Below are 16,822 nucleotides of genomic sequence, written 5' to 3'. Positions count from 1 at the left end.
AACTCAGACAGAGATGCTGTACTTGAAGACATTATTGTCTGGTAGGTGAGAGAGATATGTAAACAGAGAAGTTACGATAAACTCTGAAATGTGCTGTGCTGGATGTAGGATCCGGTACTTTCCAGAGGAAAGGAGATTAGAGTGGGACTGAATAAGAGCTTGCCAGGTGGCAAAGGGTATGAGGAAATGTTTTAGAAATTCTAGGTGGATGTAATAGCCTGTGTTCTGGGAAGGAGTTTAGAGAGAGCCTGCTGGCATGATAACTTTAGGAATAATAGGAAGATCAATGTGGCAGGAGGGCACGGTGAACAGGAAAGTGACGAGAATCCACCTGGGCATTGTATGCCAAGCTAAGGTGTTGACATTTTATTCTATAGCTAACAAAATAAACAGAGGCTGTGAAGCAGGAGTGTGATGGGATTTAAGAGGAGAACTCTGGGTTCAGTGGAGGACAAGTGGACATGGAGAGAGTGGAGGTGGGGAGACCAGGGAGGTGGCTGTTGCAGTGCCCAGGCTGTGATACATCAGTGAACTTGCCAGGACAAGCCAGGCAGTGGGGTAGAGAGCAGCCCCGCCTCAACCCCCCTGCAACCATCTGTTCCTTCATACAACAACTGCCGCCTCCCACTCCTGAGCCAACAGAACTTCTGCTGCTGACATTTGAAACAGTGGGGAAAGCTCAGACAAGGGAGGCCTATGGTGAATACACTCTCCTCACCCCCATTTTGGTCTGAATGTTGTTGTTGTTATGTGCCGTTGAGTCGGACCCGACTCATAGCGACCCCTCCTTGGGTTTCTGAGGCAGTATCACTACGGAAGTAGATTGCCCCATCTTCCTTCCAAGACTACGTCTGTGGCTTCCCTGTGTGGCAAATTCTCCAGCAGTAACTGGGCAAACAAGGGCTGTCTTTTACCCCCTCCAGGGGAAAGAAATGGTCTCTAATTTTGTGAAAAGCAGGAAATGTTGGAAGACTACTAGAAGAGGAAAAAAAAAAAAAAAGTTGCTGTCTAGTAGATTCTGACTCATGGTGACCCCATGTGTGTCAGATTAGAACTGTGCTCCATAGGTTTTCAAGGACTAATTTTTTAAAACTAAATTGCCAGGTCTTTCTTCTGAGGTGCCTCTGGGAGTACTCAAAGCTTCAGCTGAATGTGTTAACCATTTGTACCACTCAGTGCAAAGAAAATGGCTTTAATTTGGTAGTGACTGGACCTGAACCAAACCAGACCAAACTCACTGCCATCGAGTCGATTCTGACTTATAGTGACCTCTCCTTGGGTTTCCTAGGTGGTATTTCAAGTTGATTGCCCAACCTTCCTTCTGAGGAGTGGCTGGTGGGTTTAAACCACCAGCCTTCTGGTAAGCAGTCAAATACCTTAGGCACTACACCACCAGAGCGCCTTGACTGGACCCCAGGTGAATTATATTAGAGGAAGTCCTAAAGTTGTCACCACCTTCTGTAGGAACAGGGCCTGTGTCCATGGAGTTGACTGGACTCCAGAAGCTGAGCTGACTTGGACCCTCAGGCTTGGGGCTGATATAGCTCTAATCTTACCAGTTGAGGATATAGTCTAGCTGAGGACTTGTTTGTATTTTCTGCCCTACAAACAGTAAGGCTCCTAAGTTGCTAAGGCTCATCCTGTGCCTTTCTTGTTTCAGTAGCCCCAGTTTAGCATTATACCTGGTTTTGTAGTAAATCAGTCTTAAATGCATCAAACTCGAGTGATTTATCTACTAAGAGTCTCTACTTAAAACTGTGTGCATTCGGTAAAATCTCGTGTGTATGTGTGTGCGCAAGTGTGTGTTCAAACAGCAAACTGTTATCTGGACAGATTAATATCAGGAGATGGAGAAGCAAAAAAGGCAGCAGGGGTGAGGTAGGGTGGGAGGAGACAGGAACCAAAAGCAGAAGCTGAGAGTAAGGGGAGAATGGTGCTGAGCAAGGTCTTGGAGTCTCCTGCTGGGCCAGATGTTTACCCTTTAGTTGCCTGACAGAAAATTGGGCATTGTAAGAGAGAGGATAGGACAGCATAGGGTGGGGTGCATTTATGGGACCTGGACACCTGGGTGAAAGTTTCTCAATATTATAAATGATTGCTATGGCCATACAGGTGCACCTGGTTACTGAGAGAGTGAGAGAGGTGAGGAGGCAGAGAACTCTTGGGGCAACTCCAAGAGAAGAACTCCTGTCACCCTGAGACTTGCCAAGACATGTCCATGGGACAAAACATTGCCATAGTGTCCCTGGGTTGGAGAAAAGAGGAAATCATGATAATAATAATTGCTTCCAAGCTCTTTTTAAAAAATTATTTATTTTATTGTTGTTGTTGAGAATATACACAGTTAAATATACACCAATTCAGCAGTTTTTACATGTACAGTTCAGTGACATTGATTACATTCTTCTAATTGTGCAACCATCCTCATCCTCCTTTTCTGAGTTGTTCCTGCTCCACTGGCATAAACTCATTGCCCGATAAGCTTCCTATCTAACGTTTTGAGTTGCTGTTGTCCATTTGATCCCAGGATCTTAAAAGGGCGTAGTAATGCTCAAGGCAGACATTCTTCATCGGTTAAGCTGAACCATTGTTTGGTTTAAAGAAGACTTCAGGGGATATTTTTGATTTAAGGTTTGAAGATGATCTCAGGGCAATAGTTTCAGGGGTTCATCCAGCCTCCATGACTCCAGAAAGTCTGGACTCCATAAGAATTGGAAATTCTGTTCTCGGTTTTCCCCCTTTTGGTCAGACTTCTGCTATAGAATTTTTGATCAAAATATTTAGTAATGGTAGCCAGACACCATCCAGTTCTCATGTCAAGGCAAAGGAAGCAGTTGTTCATGGAGGCAATTAGCCACACATTCCATGTCCTTCTTTTATTCCTGACTCTCTTTCTTCTGTTTTTCTAGGCAAATAGAGACCATTGTTGTACCTTGAATGTCTGCTTGCAAGCTTTTAAAACCCAGGAACTTTGCAATAAACTAGGAGATAGAACATGTTATTAGGCCAATTAACTGGATGTCCCATGAAACCATGATCCTAAATCTTCAAACCAAAAGACAAATCCTATGAATTATTTCATTGTTCATAAGCAGCCTCAGCAGCTTTTCTTTTTGAAATGTATTTATCATACAACTTTTCCCCCTCCCTCCTGCCCCTGGTAACCACTAATAAACTTTGGTCTCTGTACATTTATTTCTTGTCTTTTCATATAAGTGAGGTCATACAATAGTTGTCCTTTTCTGATTGACTATTTTCACTTCAAGCTTCATCCACTATGTTTCTACAAGCTCTTTACACTTAAGTGACTCATTTAATCCTCACAACTCTATATGGTAGGTATGTTTATTATCCTTACAGTACAAATGAGGAAACTGAGTTGTGAAGAGGATCATAATGTCTATAGAATGACAATCATGGGTAAAATATAAAAAGTTGCCTACTGTCTCATAGGAATTTAAAAAACTCTATCACAAACTGTTCTCTTTCCCCAAGGTCTCCAACAGCTGTGGTTTATGCTGAAATCTTGCTTTGTGATTCATGGATTTGGAGGCAGGAGATTAAAGTGGAATATGTGTAAAATCGCTTCAAAATTGTATGAGTAAATCATTGAGAACTAAAAAACACAGTTCTCTATCCCTGTGTTAAACAATGCGGGGATCAAGCAAAAATAAGTAAGTTGCTTGCTCCAGGAAATAAATTCCTGCTCCTGAAAGATAAGACCATGAACTAACTAAACAGCTTCGCAGTCAAGACTAATAGCTTGTTCATTAAGACGCTATTCAAGACCCTTACCTCTCTGAGCTCATGAATGAAAGCTATTCTGTCATAAACTTCACCTAATTCCAACCTGTTTCTCACCTTGTAAGATCCTTAAAATCACCCAGCCTGGGCCCTGTTGTTGTTATTTGCCGTCAAGTCGGCCCCGACTCATAGAGACCCCTCCTTGGGTTTCCGAGGCAGTATCACTACGGAAGTAGGATTGCCCAACCTTCCTTCGAGGAGTGACTGGTGGGTTTGAACCGCCAGCCTTCTGGTTAGCAGTCAAGTGCCTTAGGCACTATGCTACCAGAGCGCCCGCCTGGGCCCTAAAACCCTAAAATATCCTATCCTACTTTTCAATTTTCAGACACTTTTAAGACTGTCAAGGTGAAGTTCTCTTTAAGCTTTGATGGGTCAACAGTTTTTTCTGGTGGTCTTTGGAAAGTTAACAGGTGACAGTAACCATATATTTAACTATATAGCTCTGGTATTGTTACCTTTTGGGAAGACAAGAAAGACCATTAAGTCTTGGAGCAAAAACTCTGATGCAAAATACATGCATTTGGATCATACCTGCTGAAGCAATGTGTGATGGAAAGTAAGGCTAGTGACTCATAAACTGGGAGAGCCTGGGGGCATTGCCTCCCTGTGGTAGAAAATAGTCACTACAATGACTGGCTCAGGGTCCTCCAAGTGGCCAACCACCCACAACCTCCTGAGTTTCCACCTTCTACCCAAGTTGCCATGATCCTCTGCCAACCTGACCATAACATATGGGACCAGAAATACGGTTCTGATAAAGGCAACCCTATGTGTTATAACTAAGGAGAGCAGACATTTCTGAGGTAGTTGGATGTGACAATCAGACTAATGGGCTGCTAATTAAATGACCCAATCTTATTCTCTCTGGGGGCAAGAGAGGGCAGTAGGAAAAATTACAACAGAAACTAAGAAAAGAAATAAAGATTGAAGTAGCAGTAGAAATAATGGGAGGGTTGAGAGAGAATCTGAGTTGTTAGATAGCATACTGACTTCTGACAAGATCACAAGATGTTTCGGTCATAGAACTGCTGGTGTACGCTGAACAGCTGCAGTGGTAGTTCAGTTCTTCATGAGGCCTATGGTGCTATTGCTGAGATGATCTGTTGTAATAGTTAATAGTAAGTAACATTCACTTATTTTATATTGACACACAATACAATAATGTGCTCAGATCTTAAATGTTTAGTACTATGACTTTTGAAAATTTTATACATCCATGCAACCACCACTCAAAACATGCTAGACCATTTTAATGACTTCAGAAAGTTCTCTCATGTCCCTTTTCCAGTCAGTCTTTCTCCCACCAGAAGCAGCATAGATTAATTTTGCCTTTTCTTGTGTTTCATACACAATGTCCTTTTTTGTGTCTAGCTTCTTTTGTTCAACATAATGGTTGGGAGAGTCATCCACAATGTTGCAAGTATCAATAATTGGTTTCTTTTTATTGTTGACTAGTATTCCATTATAGGAGTGTGCTGCAATTGATTTATCCTTTCTCCTGTTAATGGGCATTTGGATTGTTTCCAGTTGGAGTTGTTAAGAATAAGCCTGCTACAAATAGTCATGGACAAGTCATTTTGGGGATATATGCTTTTATTTTATTGGATAAATACCAAAGAGTATAATTTCTGCATCATAGGGTGGGTGTATGTTTAATTTTATGAGAAATTTCAAGACTGTTTTCCAAAGTTATTATACCATTTTATACTTCCACCATCCATGTCCAGGAGTTCTAATTGCACCATGTCATTGCCAACACCTGGTGTTGTCAATGTTTTTTATTTTAGTCATTTTATTGGATGTGAAATGCTATCTCATTGTCACTTTAATATGCATTTCTCTGGTGGCTAATAATATTAAGAACTTTTTCTTGTGCTATTGTCCATTTGTGTATCTTCTTTTGTGAAATATCTGTCCAAGTTTTTGCCCATTTGAAAAAAAATTGAGTGGCTCATCCATTTACTGTTGATCTGTAGCAGTTCTTTATATATTTTCAATAAAGGTACTTTTCAGATAAATGCACCAAACTTTTCTCCCCCTAGTCTGTGGCTTGTTTATTTATTTCTTCTTAATGATATATTTATTTTTTATGAAAAAAACTATTTTTTTTGAGTACCAGCCACTATATTAAAGTGCTTAACCTTCAAACAGTTTTCTAAATTACACACTAATGTTTCCATTTTATAGATGATTAAATAGAGCTGAGTGAGGTTGAATACTTTACACACAGCTCAGGGATGGGAGAACAGTCTTTGAATCAGTCATCCTGACTTCAGAGCCTAAGGTTTGAGCTATATACCAGTCTTTGGGTTTTTATTCTTTCATATTAATGACAGGAGCTCAAGTGGTACAGTGGTTAAAGCACTCACCTGCTAACCAAAATGTTGGTGGTTTGAACTCACCAGCTACTCTGCAGGAGAAAGATGAGGCAGTCTGCTTCCTTAAAGATTTACAGACTTGGAAACTCTGTGGGGCAGTTCTACTCACTCCTATAGGGTTGCTATGAGTCAGAATCTTTGTTTGTTTGTTTTTGCTGTTAATGATAACTCCATCACTGAAGCAGGACTTCTGAGTCTTTTCTCCTTACAACCTGAAAGAGCCTCATGCAGGCAGTGGTGAATTCTATTCCTAGACTTGCAGACCTGCTTCCTGTACATCTGCTTTCTGTGCCTTGACCACATCAATGGTAAACAGCCACTGGAGTCAAGTTCTTACCATAATTCCAGGGAGCTTTACCTCATCATCAACTGTTCTGAAAGGCAAGAACTTTATTATGATCGTACTGACTAGCTAGAATTACTGGCTCTAGGGAGTTGTTTAGATTTGAGGCTTGCCTAGTCTTTTTCTTAATTTCTCCCATTATTTATTTATAATCACTACCTTCTATTTGGAGCTCTGGTAGCATAGTGCCAAAGGCACTTGACTACTAACCAGAAGGCTAGTCGTTCAAACCCACCAGCCACTCCTCAGAAGGAAGATTGGGCAATCTACTTCCGTAGTGATACTGCCTCGGAAACCCAAACTCGGGTCGGACTCAACAACAACAACCACCACCTTTTTTTAGCGTCCTCTGTACAGGGCTAACTTGTCTCTTCTACTCTAGGTGTTTTTTTCTGGGTAGCCACTGTCTTGGTCATCACTGCCTAATATTTTTGTTTTCTTAAGTATCTCTTGTATCCAGTAAATATCATCATCTGAACCTGTATTACACAGTTCTTTGCCATAACTCAATGGTTTACAAAGCTTTGATAGTAGTAATACTTGAATGTGCAGAAAGGCAACAAAGACTATAATACATTAGGAAGTGCTACACCTGGTAGAAGAGCTGACAAGTTCTATAAAACTTCAGGGAAGAAAGGGGTTTACAAAGCCTGAATATCAGGACAGGGCAACAAAGGGAGCTAACAGAGCCTTTTGAAAATTATAGGTAAAGAGAGAAATCGCGGGTAGAGGGACTTCTGCAAAAGGTGGGCTACAAAAGAAGGTGTCCCTTGGGCTGAGGAAACTGTTTAATGTGCAGTTGTCAAAGGGCAAAGGGAGGTCTCGGGAAATGTTTACAAGAGTGCTCTAGAATTTAACCGTCCACCACCAGTCCCGTGAATTTTGTGCTGGAGCTCCTAATGAGCAATATAGAGATGGGATTGTGTTTGTCTCACTGAAATGATTCCGTGTTTATCTTGGCTTGATTGATCCCAGAGTACTAGTTTTACAAAGACATGTGATGCCTTGCACTGCTATTTCCTCAAATTCATGTTCCTTTTCACTCACTCTTAAATGCCGAAATTAGGAACCATGAAAGTTTACTCTTTTTGACCATCTGGCCTTATGGGGCATTAAAATTTAAAAAATAGACAAAAATACCCCCAAATCTTTTTTCCTGTATACAATGTGCATCCAAGCATTTATGAGTAACTGGTCTAATAAGTCCTAGTTCTGGCAAGAAGACTAAATGTACAGTACTGTAAAAAGGGCATGCCTCTTGAAAGCATACTTACTGACTGTGTTACTTTGGGTAAATTACTTAACCTTTCTGAGCTTCAGTTTCCTGAAGATGTTAATAATATTTATTTTATATTTTCTTTGTGACCATTAAATGAGATGATAGATGTATTTAAAAAAGAAAAGAAAAACCACTGACCATAAAATAACATTCACTAAATGCTAGTTCCCTTTCTTTTCTATCTGGGCTTCACTGACTTCATCTATTAAATAGGACATGCCTCACCCTCATAAGGATCAAACGAGATAATATATGTGCAGGCACTTTATAAGCCATGAAGAGCCACATGTAGTAGTTGTTACAGAAATAGGTCATTCATTATATTCAAGCCAGACCTTCTTCTGTTCTAGACATTTCTTTTCTTTTTCCTTTTTTTTTTAAATTGTGATTTGGATGAAGATTTACAGAGCAAATTCACTTTCCATACGGCAGTTCACATACACTTTGTCTCATGACATTGGCTACAGTTTACCCCAATGCAACAGCTCCCCTCCTACTTCCTCCCCATAGTTACCTCTTCCCAGTGTCCATCCCTCCATGGACTCCTGCCCCCTGAGCTGTCTTCCTGTGCATAGGCAGCCCTTCTTTCTCAATGATTGTTCTCTCCAAGGAGTGTATCTACCTCAGGTAAATGTTCAACTCATATGCCTGTCTTCTGTTTGGCTGGAAACCACAGGTGTAGGTTCAATTCCAGACCTGAAGGGCAGCTAGGGGCCATAGTCTCAGTGGTTCCACCAGGCTCTATCGGACCAGCAAACCTGGTCACTCCCCCTTTATTTATTTTTTTTCTCCAAATGATTTTGAGTTTTGTTCCACATTGTTCTCCCTCTCTATCAAGGATCTCCTACATATTTTAGACATTTCTTAAGGTCAAAAAAAAGAACAAGTCTGAGAAGGGGTCTCCCAACTTTCGTTTTGAAGAGACTGGAGTATAATGGAGCAGGGTCAAGAGCCTTATGAATTATTGAAAAAGAGAAAAATGGGATATTCTTTGTTGCCTTTTTGCACCTTCAAGGATTACTACTATCACAGCTTTATAATCACTGAGCTATGGCAAAGAACTGTGTAATGCAAGTTCATATGGTGACATTTTACTGATCATAGGCAATTCTTAAGGAAACAAAGAGTAATGGGGAGAGGTAAACTTACTAAATACCCTTCCAAAAAAAAAAAAAAAAAAGGATATTTCAAGTACTGTCTTCATATTTCAATCTAAAAAGGCATTGGACTATAACAATGAATTGTATGTACTTTAGAATGATGTGGAAACTCAGAGATCCAAGTATCTTCAGATATTGAAGAATTAGCTCTGAGTTATTTGTTTTGCAATTATTCTCTGAATTCTTGACCACAACAGGATGTTAAAATGGAAGTTTCAACTAGATACTAAGATGCAATTGATGTGACATTGCCAAGTGAAGCGCTAGGCCACCATATGCAGAATGAAGAAATCATTCCATGACTCTTGACAGCCTTACCCTGGTGAAAGGTGAGCATGGCAGGTGGGATGGGGATAGGGAACCAGGGATTGTGGGGCCATGACCTTGAGAATGGAGTGCATCTCATCTTCCTAAGAGTTGTGCCAGAGGTTCCCAGTGATGGGATCTCCGACAAACTCACAAAAGCACCCAGGAAAGGAAGAGTCAGTTGTAACCAAGCCATTATCAAGAATCTTGGAAACTTCTGTGACACCCTTTCCCCAGTCCTTCCCCACTAATGTTGGCAAACTGAGAATGGAATAAAGGAGAAGTTGATCACAATCCCTTTCCCTGATTGCAGTTCCCCTTCCCAGATGTGGCCTAAATCCGTCAGTCTTGATTTTCCTATGGATTAAGCTTTCTAATTACTGAATAAAGACTGTGTGTATGGCCTTAAGAGACCATAAAACCATTACTCCCTGAGGACCTGAGAATGAACGGCAAGTTTGGGCCTGCCTGAGTTTTTGGGCAATATTCTCTCTCTAGGTAGGGATCATTTAGAAATGGGTGGAGGTGTGTTTTGATTGTCATAGTGATTGGTGGGGAGGAAGCTGGGGATGTTGGGGATATTTAGAGGGCAAGGTCCTGAGATGCTCAGTATTTTAGTTTCTCAGGAATTATTCTGCTTGAAATGCTAATAGTGCTCTCATGGAGACTCACCCATGAAGGCAGAGGCAGAATGATCAGTCTCCCTGAATAAACTTGAAAGACAATGGGAGACAAAAATAAAACTTCATTTTGATTACAACATAATTCATGCTTATTTACCACATCTACTTCATTTGGGTTGAAATTATTTTGTGGGTTCTTTGCAGTGACTTGAGAGCTTTACTTCATGACTGCCTAGCTATATCTAGGCTGCTTGTGAGTTAGAACAAGAAACAGGCCATGAAGTGGATGAAGGGGCTACTAGAAGTTGTACTGCCTATGGGGTTTTGTAGAAGACTGGACCCTCAGGGGCCTTGGCCCAGGTTCGTCTCACTGTGGTGATTGAGGACCAGGATCTCCCCTAAGTTTGAAGAAACATGGCTAACCCTGGTGTAGTAGACGTTATGTCCACGTTCTAATTCCTGAATCCTGTGAGCATGTTACTTTACACAGCAAAAGGGACTTTGCTGATAGGAATAAATTAAGGATCTCAAGATGGAAAGATTATCTTGGACTATCTGGGTGGGTTCAATATAATCACAAGGGACCTTATAAGCAAGAAGTAAGAGGGTCACAGTCAGGGAAAGGAGGCATATGGAGTAATGCACTTTGAAGATGGAGTAAGAGGCCATGAGGCAAGGGATGCATGTGGCCTTGAGAAGCTGGGAAAGACAAAGAAATGGATTCTTCTCTAGAGCCTCCAAAAGGAACGCAACACCTTGATTTCAGTCTTTAAGCCCCATTTTGGACTTCTTACCTCCAACATGATAAGATAATAAATTTGCTTATTCATTTATTTTTTTAAGCCACTAAGTTTTTTGTAGTTTGTTACAGCAGCAGTGGAAAAATAATAATGTTAAAAAACAGTTGCCGTCAAGTGAGTTCTGACTCATGGCAACCTGTGTGTGTCAGAGGAGAGCTTTGTTCTGTAGGGTTTTCAGTGGCTGATTTTTCAGAAGCAGATGCCAGGCGTTTCTTCCCAGGCCCTCAAACTGCAAACGTTTGCTTATAGCCAAGTGTGTTAACCATTTTCACCATCTAGGGACTCCAGGAAAATAATACACTTAAAGTGTAATAGAAGCCTCTTTACTCAGGAGACTTCGGTAGTTCTCAGAACTTTTCCTGAAAGGTCTCCAAACCTCAGTATACTCCTCCCTACCATTTTTGAAGATTCCAAAGGAGGCAGGAAAGCAGACCTGGTAGCACCGCCCTTCAGATTTGCAATCATAGCACATTGCTGTTGTTAGTTGCTGTCAAGTGGATTCCAGTAGAGACCTCAGGTGTGCAGAGTAGAACTGCTCCATAGGGTTTGCAAGGTTGTGACCTTTCACAAGCAGATCACTAGGCCTGAACCCTGGGGTGCATCTGGGCAGATTCGAACCACCAACCTTTTAGCTAGTAGTGTATTGCTTAACCATTTGTGCCATCCAGGCACAGTAACACATTGCTCTGTGATGTAAATGTATGTGCATGTGGGATAAGAGTCCAAATTAAATAAGAAGGATTTCTATATTATCTGTGTCTTTTCTCCCTCTAAATTTCCTCCTCTTTATCTGGTAGCATAGTGGTTAAAGCATATACCTGCTAACCAAAAGATTGGCAGTTCGAACATACCAGCTGCTTTGTAGTAGAAAGATGAGGTAGCCTGCTTCCATAAAGATTCACAGCCTTGGGAACCCTAAGGGGCAGTTCTACTCTCTCCTAGAGGGTTGTTATGAGTCAGAATTGACTCGATGGCAGTGTGTTTGGTTTTTTGTATCTACATGGATAACTGAGTACTTATTCTATTAAATCAAGGATATCAAACTGCTTATTTTCATTTTACAGAAGGACTTCCCTCACTCTGCAAATTCCTTGACAAGTCCAATGTAGCCTCAGATCTTGCAAATGAAGTCTCAGTTAGCAAAGTGAAAAAATTAGAAAGAAAAGGAGAGAGAGAGACAGAAAATTAAGTGGCCATTGTCAGAAAAACGAAAAGAACCTCCTTTACTAGGCAAATCTCAGCGTTTAATATGGCAGCCATTATATCATCATTTTCAATAGTTTCTGATGATGTGTGCAGAAAGGCATTCTACCACAACCACATTGACTTCTCCCTGTTTCTTCAGACCACTTATAAATATTTAGCTATAAACTTCAAAACAGAATAAAGCCAGACTTGGTTTATTTGGCAGGAAAACTCAAGATCAGATGCTTAAATCATTAAGGAGAAAAGGCAGCCCAGCTTGTTGTAAAAGATTACTTAAGAGTCCACATGAATTCTCTTATAGCCTGTTTTCTACTCCCTTCAGTGGAGAAAAGTAAATTCACTCAGGATTGGATATTGACAGCACTGAGTCTGGATTCCCTGGGAAGGTCTGTTTTCTTTCAGGGATACTTAGTCTGGCACAGGGAAAATGAAAACAAGTTTTTAAAAAAAAATTCATTCCCGAGTAATATTTTCACTGGAGACTTTTTTTTCTTTTTTTAAAATAAGAAGGCATTTATGTTTAATAAAAACATAAAATAAGGTTTCTCTGCAACCTCACTTTGAATGTCAAGTAAAAATGCACAAAATAGACTCCCCTGGCAGTTCATGTTCACTTTCAACTTTTAAAAGAAAACATGTTTCCTTTTGTCAACTGAAAAATTAGGATGGAGAAATTTATATGTGTACTTATTAAGAGTCAAAAGGAGCTCTGGTGGCACAGTACCTAAGGTATTTGACGGCTAACCAGAAGGTTGGTGGTTCAAACCCACCAGCCACTCTGCAGAAGGAAGATGAGGCAATCTACTGTAAAGGTTTACCGTGTTGGAAACCCAATGGAGGTCGCTATGAGTTGGAATTGAGTAGATGGCAGTGGGTTTTATTAAGAGTCAAAGTAAGTGGTCCAGTGCAGAGTTAATATTGCAAATAAAAACCATTTGCTGTAGAGTTGATTCTGACTCAAGCTGATCTCCTGTGTTTCAGAATAGAACTGTGCTCCATAGAGTTTTCAATAACTGGGATCTTTCACAAGAAGATGCCTAGGGCTTTCTTCTGAGGTGTCTGTGGGTAAGTTTGAAACACCAACCTTTCTGTTTATAGCTGAGCACTTAACAGTTTGTGCCACCCAGGGACTCCTAATATTGCACGTATGGATTCTAATTTTGCTATAATTTGACAAATGTCAGAAAAGTAATCAAGGTGTATTGTTGAGCACACTTTACAAAGTTTTACCACATCAAGGGGTGTTACATTAACATCTTGGGTACGTTTATTACACAATATAACATGCCGACGGGACTACATTAATGAAGGTCCAGTTATGGAAATGTATAGCTAGCAAGTTACATTAAATGAATTGAGTGCATCTGGCATCTATCTGTTCAAGGAGCTCTGGTGGTGTAGTGCCTAAGGCATTTGAGTGCTAACCAGAAGGTTGGAGGTTCAAACCCACCAGCCACTCTGTGGAAGGAAGACTGGGCAATCTACTGCTGTAAAGATTTACTGCCTCAGAAACCCAAAGTGGGTCACTATGAATTGGAATTGACTCGATGGCAGTGAGTTTGGTTTTTTGGGGTTGGTATGTGTTCAGCACTGGGAGGTTCCCTGGCTTTCATTGAAAATGTTGGCATCTCATTCTCCTCTCTGTTCTGTTGTTGTTGTTGGGTGCCGTCAAGTTGATCCCAGGTGACAAGAGTACAACTACTTGGAGATGCTTATTACAAATGTAGATTCCAAGACCTCTTCCTCAGTTTCTTCCCCTTCTCCAGGAGACGTGAGGAGAAGCCTCTCACTTTCCCTTACCACCCACACTGCTTGGTGTTTTGCGGGCCACTGCTGAGGAGTCTCATTCTATTCGGTGTTTGGATGTTGAATTTTACTTTTGCTGCAATTGCTGCTGAAGTAGGTGCAGCTGGGGTAACATTTGATCTGTCCCTTGACATGGACAGTTTCTTCTGGCTGGATCCCAGCTCCACCTCAGCTCCCACTGGCCATACAGACCTCCCTGAGATCATCTATGACCCAGATAGACCACTTTGAGGCCCTCAGCTACAGGGTCCCTCACCATGGTGACTCCTGACTTGCAGGTCAGCTCTCTTGGCACATCTTCTATATCTCCTTTGAGGTGTGTGGAAAATTCTGGTATCATGCAGGCCTCTTGAGCCAGGGAGGCTGGTGAGAGGATTACCTAGCTCATCTTCCTTTCTACCTAAATCTGTCCTACTGAGGTTGCTACTCAAATAGGCTGGCAAGGGGCATGGAGGAGTTGACTCCTCTTAGGGATTCAGGAGGCAAGCATGTCAATCATAAGCTCCACTTCATCCCCCCTTTCTTGAGACCTGTGTTAGTTTCCTTGTGCTGCTGTAACAAAACACCACTAAGTGAGTCTGTTTAAAGAACAGAAATTTATTTTCTCATAATTCTGGAGGCTGGAAGCCCAGATTCAGAACTATGCTCTTTCTGTGGGCTATAGAAGATCCTTCCTTGCCTCTTTCTGTTTTAGGTAGCCCCATTTGTAATATATTCTCACATGCTGTCTTACCTATGGGTGTGACTCTGTTTCTGTGTCTGTCCACTCAGAAGGGATTAAAATTAGGACCTATATTACTTCAGCATGATTTCGTTAATTCATTCATTAATTAATATTATTGTGCTTTGGGTGCAAATTTACAAAGCATATTTGTTTTACATTCAACAGCTCCTGCACATTTGATTTCATAGCCCCAATTACCACCCCATCCATAAAAAACTCTCCTCCCCTCCCCTCCCTGTGACTACCCCCTCCCTGTGCCTTTCTTAACTATTCATTCCTGTCTGTCCACATTTCCCTGTGTGAATGCTGCCCTTATGGTGACTCATGGCTGATTGAACTAGGGGTGCATCTCCCGAGAGTAGGTGGGTGTATTGCCCTGGGTTAGGTGTTCTGCATATAGGTCTTTCTACTGTTGGGGCGAGAGCCAATCCATGGAAGTGAGTCCATTTCTAGGCCCGAAGGGTAACCTGGGGCCATAGTCTCAGGGATTCCACCAGTATCTATCTGACTGGTAATTCTGGTCATTTTTGTGTTTTTGAATTTTGTTCCACAATTTTCCTAAAACTCTGTCCAGGATCTCCAGTTTTGATCCATTTCTGAGTGGTTAGCATTGGTAGCCAGGCACCATCTAGTTCTTCTGGTCTCAGGATCATGAAGGCTGAGGTCCTCATTGTCCATCTTATTCTTGGACTAATTGTTTCCAGATGCCTTTGATTTTCTTTAATAGGAGCTCTGGTGGCATAGTGCCTAAGGCATTTGACTGCTAACCAGAAGCCTGGCAGTTCAAACCCACCAGGCACTCCTCAGAAGGAAGACTGTGCAATCTACTTCCGTAGTGATACTGCCTCAGAAACACAAGGAGAGGTCACTATGAGTCAGATCTGACTCCAAGGCAGTGAGTTTGGTTTTTAGTTTTTTATTTTCTTTACTCTTCTTTACTCCAGATGAGGGGACACAAATAGTTGCATCTTACATGGCTGCTCGAAAGCTTTTAAGACCCCAGTTGCTACTCACCAAAGCAGGTTGTTGAACAAGATTTTTATGTACTATGTTGTGCCACTGTGAGCATGATGTCCCCTGATTCTCTTTCAAAGTGTTTGGTTGTCTCTGAGAAGTTACTCCAACTCTGTCTTTTGTTGCTTCTGTAATATATGTGGCTAATTTTGTAGCACAAGTGTGTATGTAAAATTATTTTCAGCCCAATCTATTCTTGGTCTAGGGTATATTCCATTTGCTTACCCTATTTGGAAGATTTTGGAACCACTTTCCTAAATTTAATACTCTCTAATTGCCTCTTCCAGTTAAATGGTCAAACTCTCTTAGCTTGGGGGAAAATGGCTCTGACTTCTTACAAAATTCCCTCTCCTATGGGCCGAGAGAGCCAGATTCTTCTTGATATTTAAGAGGAAGTCCTTGAAATTCAGAAAACCCTTTTCTTTATAAAGAACATGGCTCTTGAAATCAAAAGATTGAATTTCTGAATTATTGTTTCTTCTATGTTCTTTTTAAACAATCAGTTTTGAACATCATAACTAAACATGAAATTTTTTGTTTTTAAACTGTATCTCACCTTCCCTTGAAACATGCTTCTGTGGGTTGAAAGATGTGAAACTGTAAAAGATTTTTGTTGTTATATGCCGTTGAGTCAGATTCAACTCATAATGATCCCTCTTTGGGTTCTGAAGCAGTATCACTGTAGTAGATTGTCCAACATTCCTTCCAAGGAGTAGCTGGTGGGTTTGAACTGCCAGCCTTCTGGTTAACAGTCAAGTCCCTTAGGTACTATGCTACCAGAACTATTAAAAGATAGGGGAATGAAAAAATACATAAGCTAGTGTTTTTGAAAAATCCACACACACACACACACACATGCACACACACATGCATGCACACACACATACAATTTTATTTAATTTTTCACAACTTGTGATTGTGTACTATTGTAAAATTTGCTTTTTTTTTTTTTTACTTTAGAGTGATTGTGACTACCTTTATAAGTTAGTACATGTAAATCTGTCTTCTAAAGGCTGTATAGGGGTTCAATGTTTTAATATGTCATACTTATTAAAACCTCTAGAAAAATGACAAGAGTAGTATGTGCTTATTAAAAAGATCCAAAAAATGCAAAAGTGTAAAAAATGGAGGATTCTTCCTTTCTCATACACTCCCACTTGCATTCTCCAAGGGGTAACTATTATTAAGACTTACTGAGAATTTTTTTTTTTAAATTGTGATTTGGGTGACGATTTACAGAGCAAATTCGCTTTCCATACAACAGTTCACATATACTTTGTCGCATGTCATTGACCACAGTTTACCACAATGCAACAGCTCCCCTCCCACTTCCTCCCCATAGTTACCTCTTCCCAGTGTCCATCCCTCCATACTCTCCT

Source organism: Orycteropus afer, unplaced genomic scaffold (genome assembly GCF_000298275.1).
Source record: "Orycteropus afer afer isolate SDZICR_OR568_19922 unplaced genomic scaffold, OryAfe1.0 scaffold00084, whole genome shotgun sequence".
Lineage (NCBI taxonomy): Eukaryota > Metazoa > Chordata > Mammalia > Tubulidentata > Orycteropodidae > Orycteropus > Orycteropus afer.
Note: the sequence above shows the minus strand (reverse complement) of the source record.